The sequence below is a fragment of the Sapajus apella genome, unplaced genomic scaffold (genome assembly GCF_009761245.1).
Source record: "Sapajus apella isolate SASKATOON/1434 unplaced genomic scaffold, GSC_monkey_1.0 scaffold3, whole genome shotgun sequence".
Classification (NCBI taxonomy): Eukaryota; Metazoa; Chordata; class Mammalia; order Primates; family Cebidae; genus Sapajus; species Sapajus apella.
This window is the reverse complement of record NW_022436943.1, coordinates 25041587-25053620: the sequence shown is the minus strand read 5'-3', so window position 1 is coordinate 25053620 and position 12034 is coordinate 25041587. Positions and strand designations below refer to the sequence as shown.

General features: G+C 42.7%; 1 non-coding gene and 1 pseudogene across 1 annotated transcript; one reads left to right on the top strand and one right to left on the bottom strand.

Moving 5' to 3' along the window:
• The window catches only part of LOC116529945, a 38016-nt pseudogene that overhangs the window by 19860 nt on the left and 6122 nt on the right, over nt 1-12034 (bottom strand).
• Nucleotides 9107-9247, top strand: LOC116536350. Its single transcript, XR_004262593.1, has one exon. It is a non-coding gene; the product is annotated as a U4 spliceosomal RNA (small nuclear RNA).

Here is a 12034-nt window from a genome sequence, read left to right as displayed (position 1 = left end):
CTGAACCCAGGAGGCGGAGGTTGCGGTGAGCCGAGATCGCGCCATTGCACTCCAGCCTGGGTAACAAGAGCGAAACTCCGTCTCCCTCCTGTAAAAAAAAAAAAAAAAAAAAAACCGGGAGACTCTGCTTCCCAGTTTTAAGAAAATCTCTCCAATAGTTTGCTGACCACTAAGTGAACTGATCCAGAACTTCATTACAACAAAAAACATAGACTTTATACATTTAGCTCAGAAATATTACTCAAACAATGCTAAATAATCACAATAACAAAACCTGGGGCAAGAGGCAAATCTGATTTCCAGAGTTGCCACATAATTTAAGGTGTCCAGTTATCATCAAAAACATATGATGAATCATGCAAAGAAATAAGAAAATATGGCCCCAAGGGGAAAAAGCAGTCAGTACAGAACTGTTCTTGAGGAAATCTAGACATTGGACTGACTAGAGAAAGTCTAAGTCAGCTATTCTAAATGAGTTACTTCAAAGAGTTAAAGGAAACCATGTCAGGAGAACTACAGGAAAATATGAGGGCAGTGTCTCACAAAATAGTAAATATTGGATCAGGAAAAATAATTAATCAGTACTAGGCTTAATATCTGGGTGATTAAATAATCTGTACAACAAACCCCCATGAAACAAGTTTACCTATGTGGCAAAACTGCACACGTACCCCTGAACTTAAAGTTTAAAGAAACAGAATGTTTTCTTAAAAAAGAACCAAATAGAAAATCTGGAGTGAACAAACACAGTAAGTGAAATGAAAAATTCACTTGATGGGCTAAACAGCAGAGTTGAACAGTCAGAAAAAGAATTAGGAAACTTCAAGTTAGGTCAATTGAGATTATATAATTAGAGTAACAGAAATAAAAAGGTAATGGTTAAAAAATTCCAAAATTTGATTTTTTAGAAACATCAAAAGCTCAACAAATTCCAAAGAGGATAAACTCAAAGATACCTCATTATAAAAAATTTGATAGACCTAACATCATACAAAGTATGTTCTCCAACCACAATGAAATAAAATTAGAAAACAATGACAGAAGAAAAGCAGAGAAATTCACAAATATGTAGAAATTAAACAACACACAACTCAAAGGATAGTAGGTCAAACAAGAAATAATAAAGGAAATTAGAAAATGTTTAGAGGTGAAGAAAAAGAAAACAACAAAACTTATGGGATGCAACTGAAGTAGTGCTTAGCATGAAATACACAGCTGTAAGCACCTTTATGAGGAATAAGTTACCAAAATTTTACTACAAGGAAGTAAAAAAGTCCTTACATCTTATACAAACAACTCCAGATGGATTAAAGATTTAAACCTAAGACCTAACATCATGAAAACCCTAGAAGAAAACCTAGGCAATACCATTCAGGACACAGGCATGGGCAAGGACTTCATGACTAAAACACCAAAAGCAATGGCAACAAAAGCCAAAATAGACAAATAGGACCTGTAGGGAATCCATGAGCCCCACACAGTGAGGGCCAGAATGTAGGAACCCATGAGCTCCATGTTGGGCACCAGAATGCAGAGAGCCCGCCCTATATCACCTGTGGGTATCCTGAGTTCAGTGGTGACAAAGGAATGAGAAAAAGACAGATTAAGAGAGACAGTAGGACCAGGGTGCCATCACTTTATTACTTTGGAGGAGGCAGGGAAAGTCCCAAGCTTTGATCATCCACTCTATTTATTGGGGTTACAATCACTTTGATCTACAGGGTAGAGGTGAAGTGATGGTAGGGAGAGGGTGATGGTGGAGTGAATCAGTGAGCCAGAACTGAATCAGTAAGCCCGAACTGGTATATCATTCCAAAGACAGGTAACAGTGGCAGTTTGAGGGTTTCACAAAACAAGAACATGTGGTTATCTTTAACTTATTACCTATATGCAGCTGATGGAACTCGGGCCTTACAAGGAGCCTACAAGTCTGGCTACATCATAGTGCTATGAAGGGGTTTTACGTCCTTGAGCACAATGTTTATGGTAACAGTGTCTAGGTCACCCTGCACCGGAACATGAGGCATAGAGAGGCCTTCCTCCTCAGAGGCCTCCTGCGGCCTTCTGCAGTTTGTTGTTCCCTGTTTACATGTTACTCATAACCAATTTTTGTAGGCATTCTGTAAGCCCTTTCTCCTTTGCTGCTTTTCCCAACAGGATCTAATTAAGTTTAAGAGCTTCTGCACAGCAAAAGAAACAATCATTAGAGTGAACTGGCAACCAACAGAATGGGAAAAAAATTTTTGCAATCCACCCATCTTACAAAGAGCTACTATCCAGAATCTACAAAGAACCTAAACAAATATACAAGAAAAAAAAAAACAACCTCATCTTACCCTTTGCCCAAAGGATATGAACAGACACTTTTCAAAAGAAGACATTTATGCAGCCAACAAACATATGAAAAAAAGCTAATCATCAGGTAATTAGAGAAATGCAAATCAAAACCACATTGAGATACCATCTCATGCCAGTTTGAATGGCGATCATTAAAAAAATCAGGAGATAACAGATGTTGGAGAGGATGTGGAGAAATAGGAATGCTTTTACACTGTTGGTGGAAGCGTAAATTAATTCAACCATTGTGGAAGACAGTGTGGCAATTCCTCAAGGACCCAGAACTAGAAATACCATTTGACCCAGCAATCCCATTACTGGGTATACACCCAAAGGATTATAAGTCCTTCTATTATAAAGACACATGCACACGTATGTTTATTGCAGCACTATTTACAATAGCAAAGACTTGGAACCAATCCAAATGCCCATCAAGGATAGACTGGATAAAGCAAATGTAACACATATACACCATGGAATACTATGCAGCCATTTTAAAAAAGTTCATTTCCTTTGCAGGGACATGGATGATGCTGAAAACCATCATTCTCCGCAAACTGACACAAGAACAGAAAACCAAACACTGCATGTTCTTACTCATAAGTGGGTGTTGAACAATGAGAACAGATGGAAAGAGGGAAGGGAACATCACACCCCAGGGCCTTTCAGAGGGTAGGGGGATAGGGGAGAGTCAGCAGGGGGTGGGGGGATTGGGGAGGGATAACATTAGAAGAAATACCTAATGTAGGTGGTGGGGGGACGGATGCAGCAAACCACCATGGCATGTGTTTACCTATGTAACAAACTTGCACATTCTGCACATGTACCACCTGGTGTATTAGTTCATTTTCACACTGCTATAAAGAACTACCTGAGACTGGGTAATTTATAAAGAAAAGAGGTTTAATTGACTCACAGTTCCACATGGCCTGGGGAGGCCATGGGAAACTTACAATCATGGTAGAAAGCAAAGGGGAAGCAAGGGACGTCTTACATGGTGGCAAGAGAGAAAGAGAATGATGAGGAAAGTGCTACACTTTTAAACTATCAGATCTCATGAGAGCTCACTCACTATCATAAGAACAGCATGGGGGAAATCTGCTGCCATGATCTAATCACCTTTCACCAGGTCCCTCCCCTGACACATGGGAAGAGGGTCCCCTGGCCCAAAGGAGGTCCAGAAATGCTGTCAAAGAGCCTAGGCCTAGACTCAGGGACCCCAAGGGCCTGCTTTTTGCTCTGCCACCCTGTGGCCAGGCTGGCACCTAAGGTGCAAGATGAAGTTCCCTTTAATTTTCCCTCTGCTTTTCTCAAACATCAGGGGTCTTTTGCCATAGCCATCAGAGCTGCAAATATGCTGGGTTACCCCTGAAGCCAGCATGTCTAGGAGCCCAAGGCCCATAGTTTACTACCTAGGTATCACTGCTGGTTATTCTGGACCCTAGGGCTCTTAGTCGGGACATAAATCCTGCCAGGATGGGGCCTTTCCTTCAAGGCAGCAGGTTCCCTTTTGGCCGAGGGTGTGTCTACGAATATAGTCTTGCAGTTAGGGCCTGGATTGGGAGCCTCACAACTCTACCCAGTGCTGTATCCTACTGTGTAAAATTCTGCCCCATAATACTTGTTAGAACTAACAGATAAATTAAACAAAGTAGCAGGATTAAAAAAACTACCACATAAAAATCAATTGCCAGGATGGCTAGATCAGGGACTGAAAAAAAAAAAATCATTTCCATACGCTACCATTGAAGAATCTGAAAAAGCAAGAAAATAATTTTATTGAAAATAATAAAGTATTTATAATAAATACAATCAAAGAGGTAAAGACTAATACATTGAAAACTATAAAACATTGCTGATACAAATTAAAGAAGATATAAATAAATGGAAAGACAACTTTGCTCATGAATTGGAAAAGGTAATATTGTTAAGATGTCAATACAACCCAAAGTGTTCATCCCTATCCAAATCCCAAAAGTGTTTTTTCCAGAAATAGAAAAAAATATTAAAAATTCCCATGAAATTCAAGGGACCCTGAGTAGCCAAAATAATCTTGATAAAGAAGAACAAAGTTGTATGCCTCATATTTTCTGATTTCAAATTTTACTGCAAAGCTACAATAATCACATTAGTGTGGTTCTGGCATAAAAACACACACATATACCAATGGAATATAGTAGGGCTCCAAAAATCAATCATCATATTTATAATCAATTGATTTTTGACACAGGCACTAACATTCAATGAGGAAAGGATTGTATTAAACTATTTGGGCTTCTGTAACAAAATAACTTGAACTGGGCAATTTGTAAACAACATGATTTATTGCTCACAGTTCTGGAGCCTGAGGAGTCCAAGAACGAGACGCCAGCATACTCAGTGTCTGATGAGGGCCTATTCCTCACAGATGGCACCTTCTATGTGTTGTGTTCTCACATGGCAGAATGGGTAAACAGGCTTCTTTATGCATTTTTTTTTAAGACAGTCTCCCTCTGTCGCCCAGGATGGAGTGCAATGGTGCTACCCCAGCTCACTGCAGCCTCTGCCTCCCAGGTACTAAGCGATTCTCCTGCCTCTGGCTCCAGAGAAGCTGGCATTACAGGCACACATCACCAAGCCCAGTTAATTTTGTATTTTTAGTAGAGACGCAATTTCACCATGTTGATCAGGCGGGTCTCAAACTCCTGACCTCAGGTGATTCACCCACCTTGGCCTCCCAAAATGCTGGAATTACAGGAGTAAGCCACTGCCCCTGGCCTCGGCCTCTTTCATAAAGGAAGCTTTTTTGAGGATGAAGCTTTTATGACCTAACTAATCACCTCTCCAAGGTCCCACTTCTTAATACCATTATCAAGGGGGTTAGGGTTTAACATATAAACTTTAGAGGAAGAAAAACACACAGGCCAAGCAGACAGTCTTTTGAATAAAAGTGATCCTGCATAAACTGGATATCTATATGCCAAAGAAAAACCTGGATGCTTAGGTTACACCATATACAAAAAAATTAACTCAAATTGGATCAAAGAGCTAAATGTAATAGCTAATAGTACTAAAGTTTTAGAGGAAAACAGAATGGAAAGGTTTGTAATATTGGATTTGGCAATGCTTTCTTAGATGAAACACCAAAAACACAGGCAACTAAATTGAAAGTAGATAAATTACACTTATTTGAAACTTTAAAACTCTTTTGCATCAAAGAATATGTTCAAAAGAGTGGAAAGGCAATCCACAGAATAAAAGAAAACATTTGCAAGTCTTATGTCTGATAAGATATTTATAAATATATTCTACGATATAGGTTATTTATATTAAAGAATTATATTCTCCATTCTAAGATATAGATAATGTATATTAAAGAATTATATATATATATATATTTCAATTTCTAGATCTTTGAGGAATCACCACACTGTCTTCCACAATGGTTGAACTAATTTACACTCCCAACAGTGTAAAAATGTTCCTATTTCTCCACATCCTCTCCAGCATCTGTTTTCTCTAGATTTTTTTAATGATCACCATTCTGACTGGCATGATATGGTAACTCAATGTGGTTTTAATCTGCATTTCTCTAATGACCAGTGCTAAGGAGCATTTTTTCATATGTTTGCTGGCCTCATAAATGTCTTCTTTTGAAAAGTGTCTGTTCATATCTTTCGTCCACTTTTTGATGGGGTTGTCTTTTTCTTGTATATTTGACCCAGCAATCCCAATGCTGGGTATATACCCAAAGGATTATAAATCGACCTATTACAAAGACACACACACATGTATGTTCATTGCAGCCCTGTTTACAATAGCAGAGACTTGGAACCAACCCAAATGCCCACCAAAGATAGACTGAATAAAGAAAATGTGGCACATATATACCATGGAATACTATGCAGCCATAAAAGAGAATGAGTTCATGTTCTTTGCAAGGAAGTGGATGAAGCTGGAAACCATCATTCTCATTAGGAGAAATACCTAATGTTGGTGACGGGGGGATGGAGGCAGCAAACCACCATGGCATGTGTATACCTATGGAACAATCCTGCAAGATAAGATCTGCAGGATCCTTTTCCAAATAGTTATTCACAGCTAACTGCCCATCAGGCCAAGGCCCCCGGGCTTTCAGAAACCTGTCCACTGTGAAATACACTCCAGGCCCCACCCCAGCCACCAGGCCACCCACCACTGGCCGCATCTTTGCCACTGCCCCACTGGAACAAGTACACCCCTGAGGATTGAGGGGCTCTCCCACAGACACTGCCCCACCATGAGCAGATCCAGGGCAGTAGGGGAGATATCGAACCACTTCTAGGTGGGAGGAGGGGGTCTTCTGCCAAAAACTAGTGGTCATTCGGCCCTCAACAAGACTTTACTCCTGAGTCTGAGAGGTGAGCGTAAGAGTAGCCAGAGCATCCACACAAGATGCCTGGCAATTGGACCAATGAAAAGCTCAGCCACCATTAGAACTGAAAGGCAAAAACAAACAAACAAAAAAGAACTGCAAGGCACACAACCCCTCCCACTGCCTCACTTCAGCATCTGTGGGGGCTGTACTGGGACATTTCACTCTTGGGCCCCTCTGCTCCCTTCCCTGAGACAGCCAGAGTCCTACCTGCTTGTGGTCTCTCCTCTGGGGTCCTGATCTTGGGCTTGAAGCCTCTCTGGGGGTCTCCACGGTGCTTGGCCTTGGGAGGGAGGTTCAGTGACTTGGGCCTCGTTTCATGCCTGCTGGGGCTGCAGCTGGTCTTGCTAGGCAGGCAGGCCTCTGCAGAATCCCGAGGTCCCGGCTCAGTCCCATGCTGGCCTCACTAGCACTAGTGATGCTGGTCATGCTCATGCTCATGATCTGGTTAATGTCCTCCTCCTGGTCCTCCAGGTCCCCATCCCCACACCTCAGGTGGTAGGGGGAGGCACTGGTGTTCCCATTGGCCTCCATGGGGTAGCAGTCCTCCTAGCCCTCTTTGCTGGGACAGTAGTGGCCATCTTCTTCCTGGTCACGGGCCTCCAGGACTGAGGGCTCATCCTCCAGGATGGGCAGGTGGCCGTCTGGGTAGTTCTGGCTTCCCTCAGCCCTGTGGCTGTGAGGATGCAGGCCCGCCGAGTCCGCCCACTCCTCCACCGCCTCCTGGCACTCGTCGGTGTCCATGGGGTGTGCGCCATGGGCCAGGTACTCCTCCCCATTGCAGTCCATGCCCTCCAGGTAGCTGTCATCCTCGGGGCAGTAGCGGATATAGGTGATGCCCTCCTCCTTCTCGGGCAGGCCCTTGTTGTAGTCCTCCTCCTAGGAGCTGCTGTTCACGTAGTCGGAGCTGGAGTCCCCATCGGGGCTGTGGTTGTGGAACTCCTGCTCCTCGGGCATGGGGATCTCTGGCCACAGGACAGACAGCTCCTGGCCCTTGGCCACAGAGCCTTCCTAGGGCAGCTCCACGTCCTCGCTCCTGGCCGTGGGAGACAGGGCCTGGCCTCACCTTGTGGTCAAACATGCTGCTCCCCGCACTCTCACACTTCCGGTGGGCCATGGCGGGCACTCACGCAGCCATCATCACCCAGGGGCAGCCACTGTAGGAGGAACATTGGGAAAGACAGAGGCAAAACCTCACAAAGCCTGGTCACACATGGGGTCACTCACCCCCATGGCGCCTCCCACCACATTCTCCCACAGTAATGTGAAAAATGACAGCTGAAGATTTTCACTGCAGCATTCTTTTAAAAAACTGGAGACAACCCAAGTACCCGTAAATAAAAGAATGGTTAAATAAATGATGGCAGAGTTTGCACGCTGTAAGAGTCAACTAAGTATGGACTAAGTAAGGAAAGGTATGGGTGCCCCTCCAATTGGTTAGGGACTCTTACCAACAGCCTCTTAATTTTCTAGCAATTCCCAATATGCCACTGTAATCAAGGCTTCAGCCTACATCAGTGTAGACTATAGCCTTGAGAAATAAGAGAAGGCTTCCACATCATTCAAAGCCTTGTGAATATACTTTTCTCAGCTAGCATAAGTCAGTAACAGCTAAATTTACTGAGCTATGTTATTTACGCAGTGTTATATTATAGGTGACAATTTAGTACTATGTTCCAATCACTGTTCTACGTGTTTTCTATGTATTAACTCATTTAACATTCCTAATAATCCTGGGAGGTACTATTATAATCATAATAATCCCCGTTTTATTTATAAGGAAACTGAAACCTAGAGAGATTATGTAATTTGCACAAGGTCACATAAGGATGGATGGTTAGTAAGCCACACAGTGAGGACACAAATCCAGAATCTGCATATTTAAGCATTATACTATTACCACCTTCCAGGTCTTAAAGTGTCTTCATACCTGTGTCAGGTCGGACTTGAACTCATAAATTGGGAATAAGGGAGAAGATGGCTAGTTCTTGTCCTGAAATCTTTTCCCTCTATAGTTCTGGTAATCTTTGCTCTTCCTGATCTTATAGGCCAGCTTTATGGAGTCGAAGCCATTTCCAAAGCCCAAGAAATTTCAGAATTTTCTCTAATGTCATCACAGGACTCAATTCTGAGGCTAAAGATAAAATATTGAAGAAGGCTGAATTTCATTTCTTTGCAGCCATCTCCTCCTCTCATCCATTCATTCGTCCATTCAGGAAACACGTTACATTTGTACCACATTCTTGGCATAGAGTTGAAGTCATTCTACCACTTTTCCAGGAACTCAGAATACAGTGATACAGACCAATATGATAGCAAAAAATGCACAGAAAATAAAGTGTTGGAGGTAGAAGTGATGCTATAATAGAGCACAGCAGCTTTGCACAGTGGCAGTATCGTAGCAAATGAGGTTTAGCCAGGGTGCGATTATTTCTAATTGAAAACTTTTCCCAATACCCTGCCATGACGACTTGAAATATAGTCGGCGTTGGCAATTTTTGGCAGTCTGTATGGAGACTGAATCATAAAAAAACAAACAAAAAAAAGTGCTTGCTTCGGCAGCACATATACTAAAATTGGAATACAGCAAAGCAAAGAGCAGTTTATTAATTAGGGTGTGAGATTCACTAGAGAGAAGACCAGACCTGGGCCATCTCCATTCCCAAATCACCTGCACCTCAAAAACTGTTTGATAAACACTTGATGAGCCAGGTAGAACCAAACTGGGAAATTAGAGAAGACTCCCACAAAGATTTAGCATCTCAGCTGAGTCTCAAATAATCACCAGAATTTTAACTTGTGGACATGAGAGAAAGGACAATCCACGTTGATGAAACAGGAAGTTAGGAAAATGAACGAAAATTTGCGAGAAACAGTGAATTGACTGTTACTTTTATTAGGAAACTAATGACGATTACAGGATCAATTTGCAAATTACTACCAAAAAAAAAAACAAACAAACAAACAAAAAAAAACCTACAGTATTTAACCTTTGTTCTTTCTCGGAGCATGTCTGATACGAGGGTGGGTGTAAATCAAGCTATCTTGCCACAGCCCATGATACACAAAAAGCCACCTTCTTCCCAAAAGTATTCCCACAGTTTTCCAGATGCCCAGGCCTGCCAGTGAGGTCCTAAAACTTTCTCATTCCACACCCCAGCTCCCTCCTTTAACAAGTTTCTGCCTACACTATCGCCCTACTCATCTGGAGGTTCACTTTAGGGTCACAAACCGATCCAGCTGAACAGGCTGATAAAGGATACCCCACACACATCTGCGGCTCACTGGTTGAGGAGGTGGCAGGGCGTCAGGGTGTACTGCGAAAATCAATACTAGCCAGCTGCCTCTTAAACTGTTGCATTTCCCTTTCCAGGAAAAACTGCTTATTTGTGGTTGCTGCTGGAGAAGCTCAAATCTAAAGGAGCAACTAACAGAATATTAGGATAAACGTAACAGAAGCGATTTCTTGGAAAGAAACGTTTGAATACCAACTCTTTAGTATTATGCCAACTTCCCCAAAGAGCAAATCCCGGAGGTGCTTATTAAAACCACAGACTCGTAGGCCCTCCCCAAAGACCTTCTAAATCACCATTTCCAGTGTAGAGCCCTGAAACTCAACAATTTTTAGGCATTTCAGGTGATTCTTAACAACAAGGAAGCAGGGCGAACCCGAAGGATAATGACATATTCTTTCAGCGAAGAGGCTCACGCTCGTTTTCCGATCACGGCAGCCGCTGGGGGTGGGAAGCTATCATTCCTGCCCGTGCTGTGTACGGCTGGACAATAAACCTCCACTTCTTCTTGCCGCTATTGTTGACGTGGACCAGGAAATGCTTGGAGGGGCTGGGAACAAGCTGTTGATTGAGAGTGAGAGAGCCAATGAGAAACCACAGGAGTAGCTGCTCACCCAGAGTGCTTTGGGGCTGGGGTGGGCGGGAACTTCGTCTTCACCATCTATAAAAGGGCGAAGGGTAGCTCAAGCTGCCTGCAGTTGGCAGAGTGTGTGTCTGGGGGAAGTTGGGTGGCTGATAGTGTGTGTTGGGTGCCTGCCTGGGTTGCAGTGAAAAAAGTAGGGAAATTGGGAAGTGTTGGTATAAAGCTTTTTTCTTTCTTTCTAAAGAAGAAGGCTGCTGGACGTGGTGGCTCACACCTGTAATCCGAGCACTTTGGAGGCCAAGGTGGGCGGATCACCTGAGGTCGGGAGTTCAAGGCCAGCCTGACCAATATGGTGAAACCCCATCTTAAAAAAAAAAAAAGAAGAAGAAGAAGGCTGTGGGAAAGAAAGTAGGGAAAAGCGGGGAAGTGTTGGCATAAAGACTTAAGAGGAAGAGTTGTGGGAAAGGGGATTGGGGGGCAGGGTGGGATGGTGGTCTCCAAAAGCGGACCTCCTTGGATTTTCTTGGGCGGGTTTCTTCTCCTTGCGTAGTAAACCACAGTGTGTGAAGAAGCCTCTCTTCGCTGGCCTCCTTCATGTGATTTGTAGCGTCCTAACGTGCAAGCTGGCTTACTCTAAAGGCAGGAGTCCTTATCAGGGTCTACTAGAATCCTGCTCCCCAACCCCCTGCTTTTTCTGCTTGTCCCTTTATGGGGGAAGCCCTCCTCACGGGCGTTACATGACGGGGGAAAACGCCTAAAACTCTAACGGTAGCTAAAAATGAAGACTGTTTGGGAAAGCTATTCTTTCTCCCATGAGTGAACCTCATTTGGGAGTGGGTTGCTTAGGAACTAAGTGTGCCCCTGTGTGTTCTTGGAGTGGGGAGGCTAGCTCAACTAAAGTCCTTACATCTGTAAGCTTTCCTAGGCAATAGAGTTCCTAACCTGAAACTTCTTTTTGAAAACTAGGAAGATTTTGCCACTGATCTCAAAGCAGTTATGTCAAGTAAAATACCATGTTTATTCTAAATCGAAATCATGTTTCCCCTTAATTTTCAGTTCACTGCTTAAATTACTTATTACATATTGTTTACCTCAAGCCCCAAAGTCAAGTAAATTTCCATGACTTAAGTCAAATTTCCAGAAGTACTGTTATTTTTGCTCCTATTCAGTTTTATGTATTGACACTCAATTCTTCTTATGTGCTACAGAAGGCAATGTTTTCCAAGAAATTCTTTACCAAGAAAGAAAATTTTCTTGTTCTAAAAACTACGTTCATAGCTAGGAATTATCACTAAAGATCTTTAACATTACTTCTTAGGAAAAAAATGGTCGAGCAAAATTAGAATGTATTCTAGTCTAAACCATAAGAAATTGCCTTGAGTGGTCAATTCTGGATTGTTGAGCTGGAAATCAGGGTCAACTGCGCCT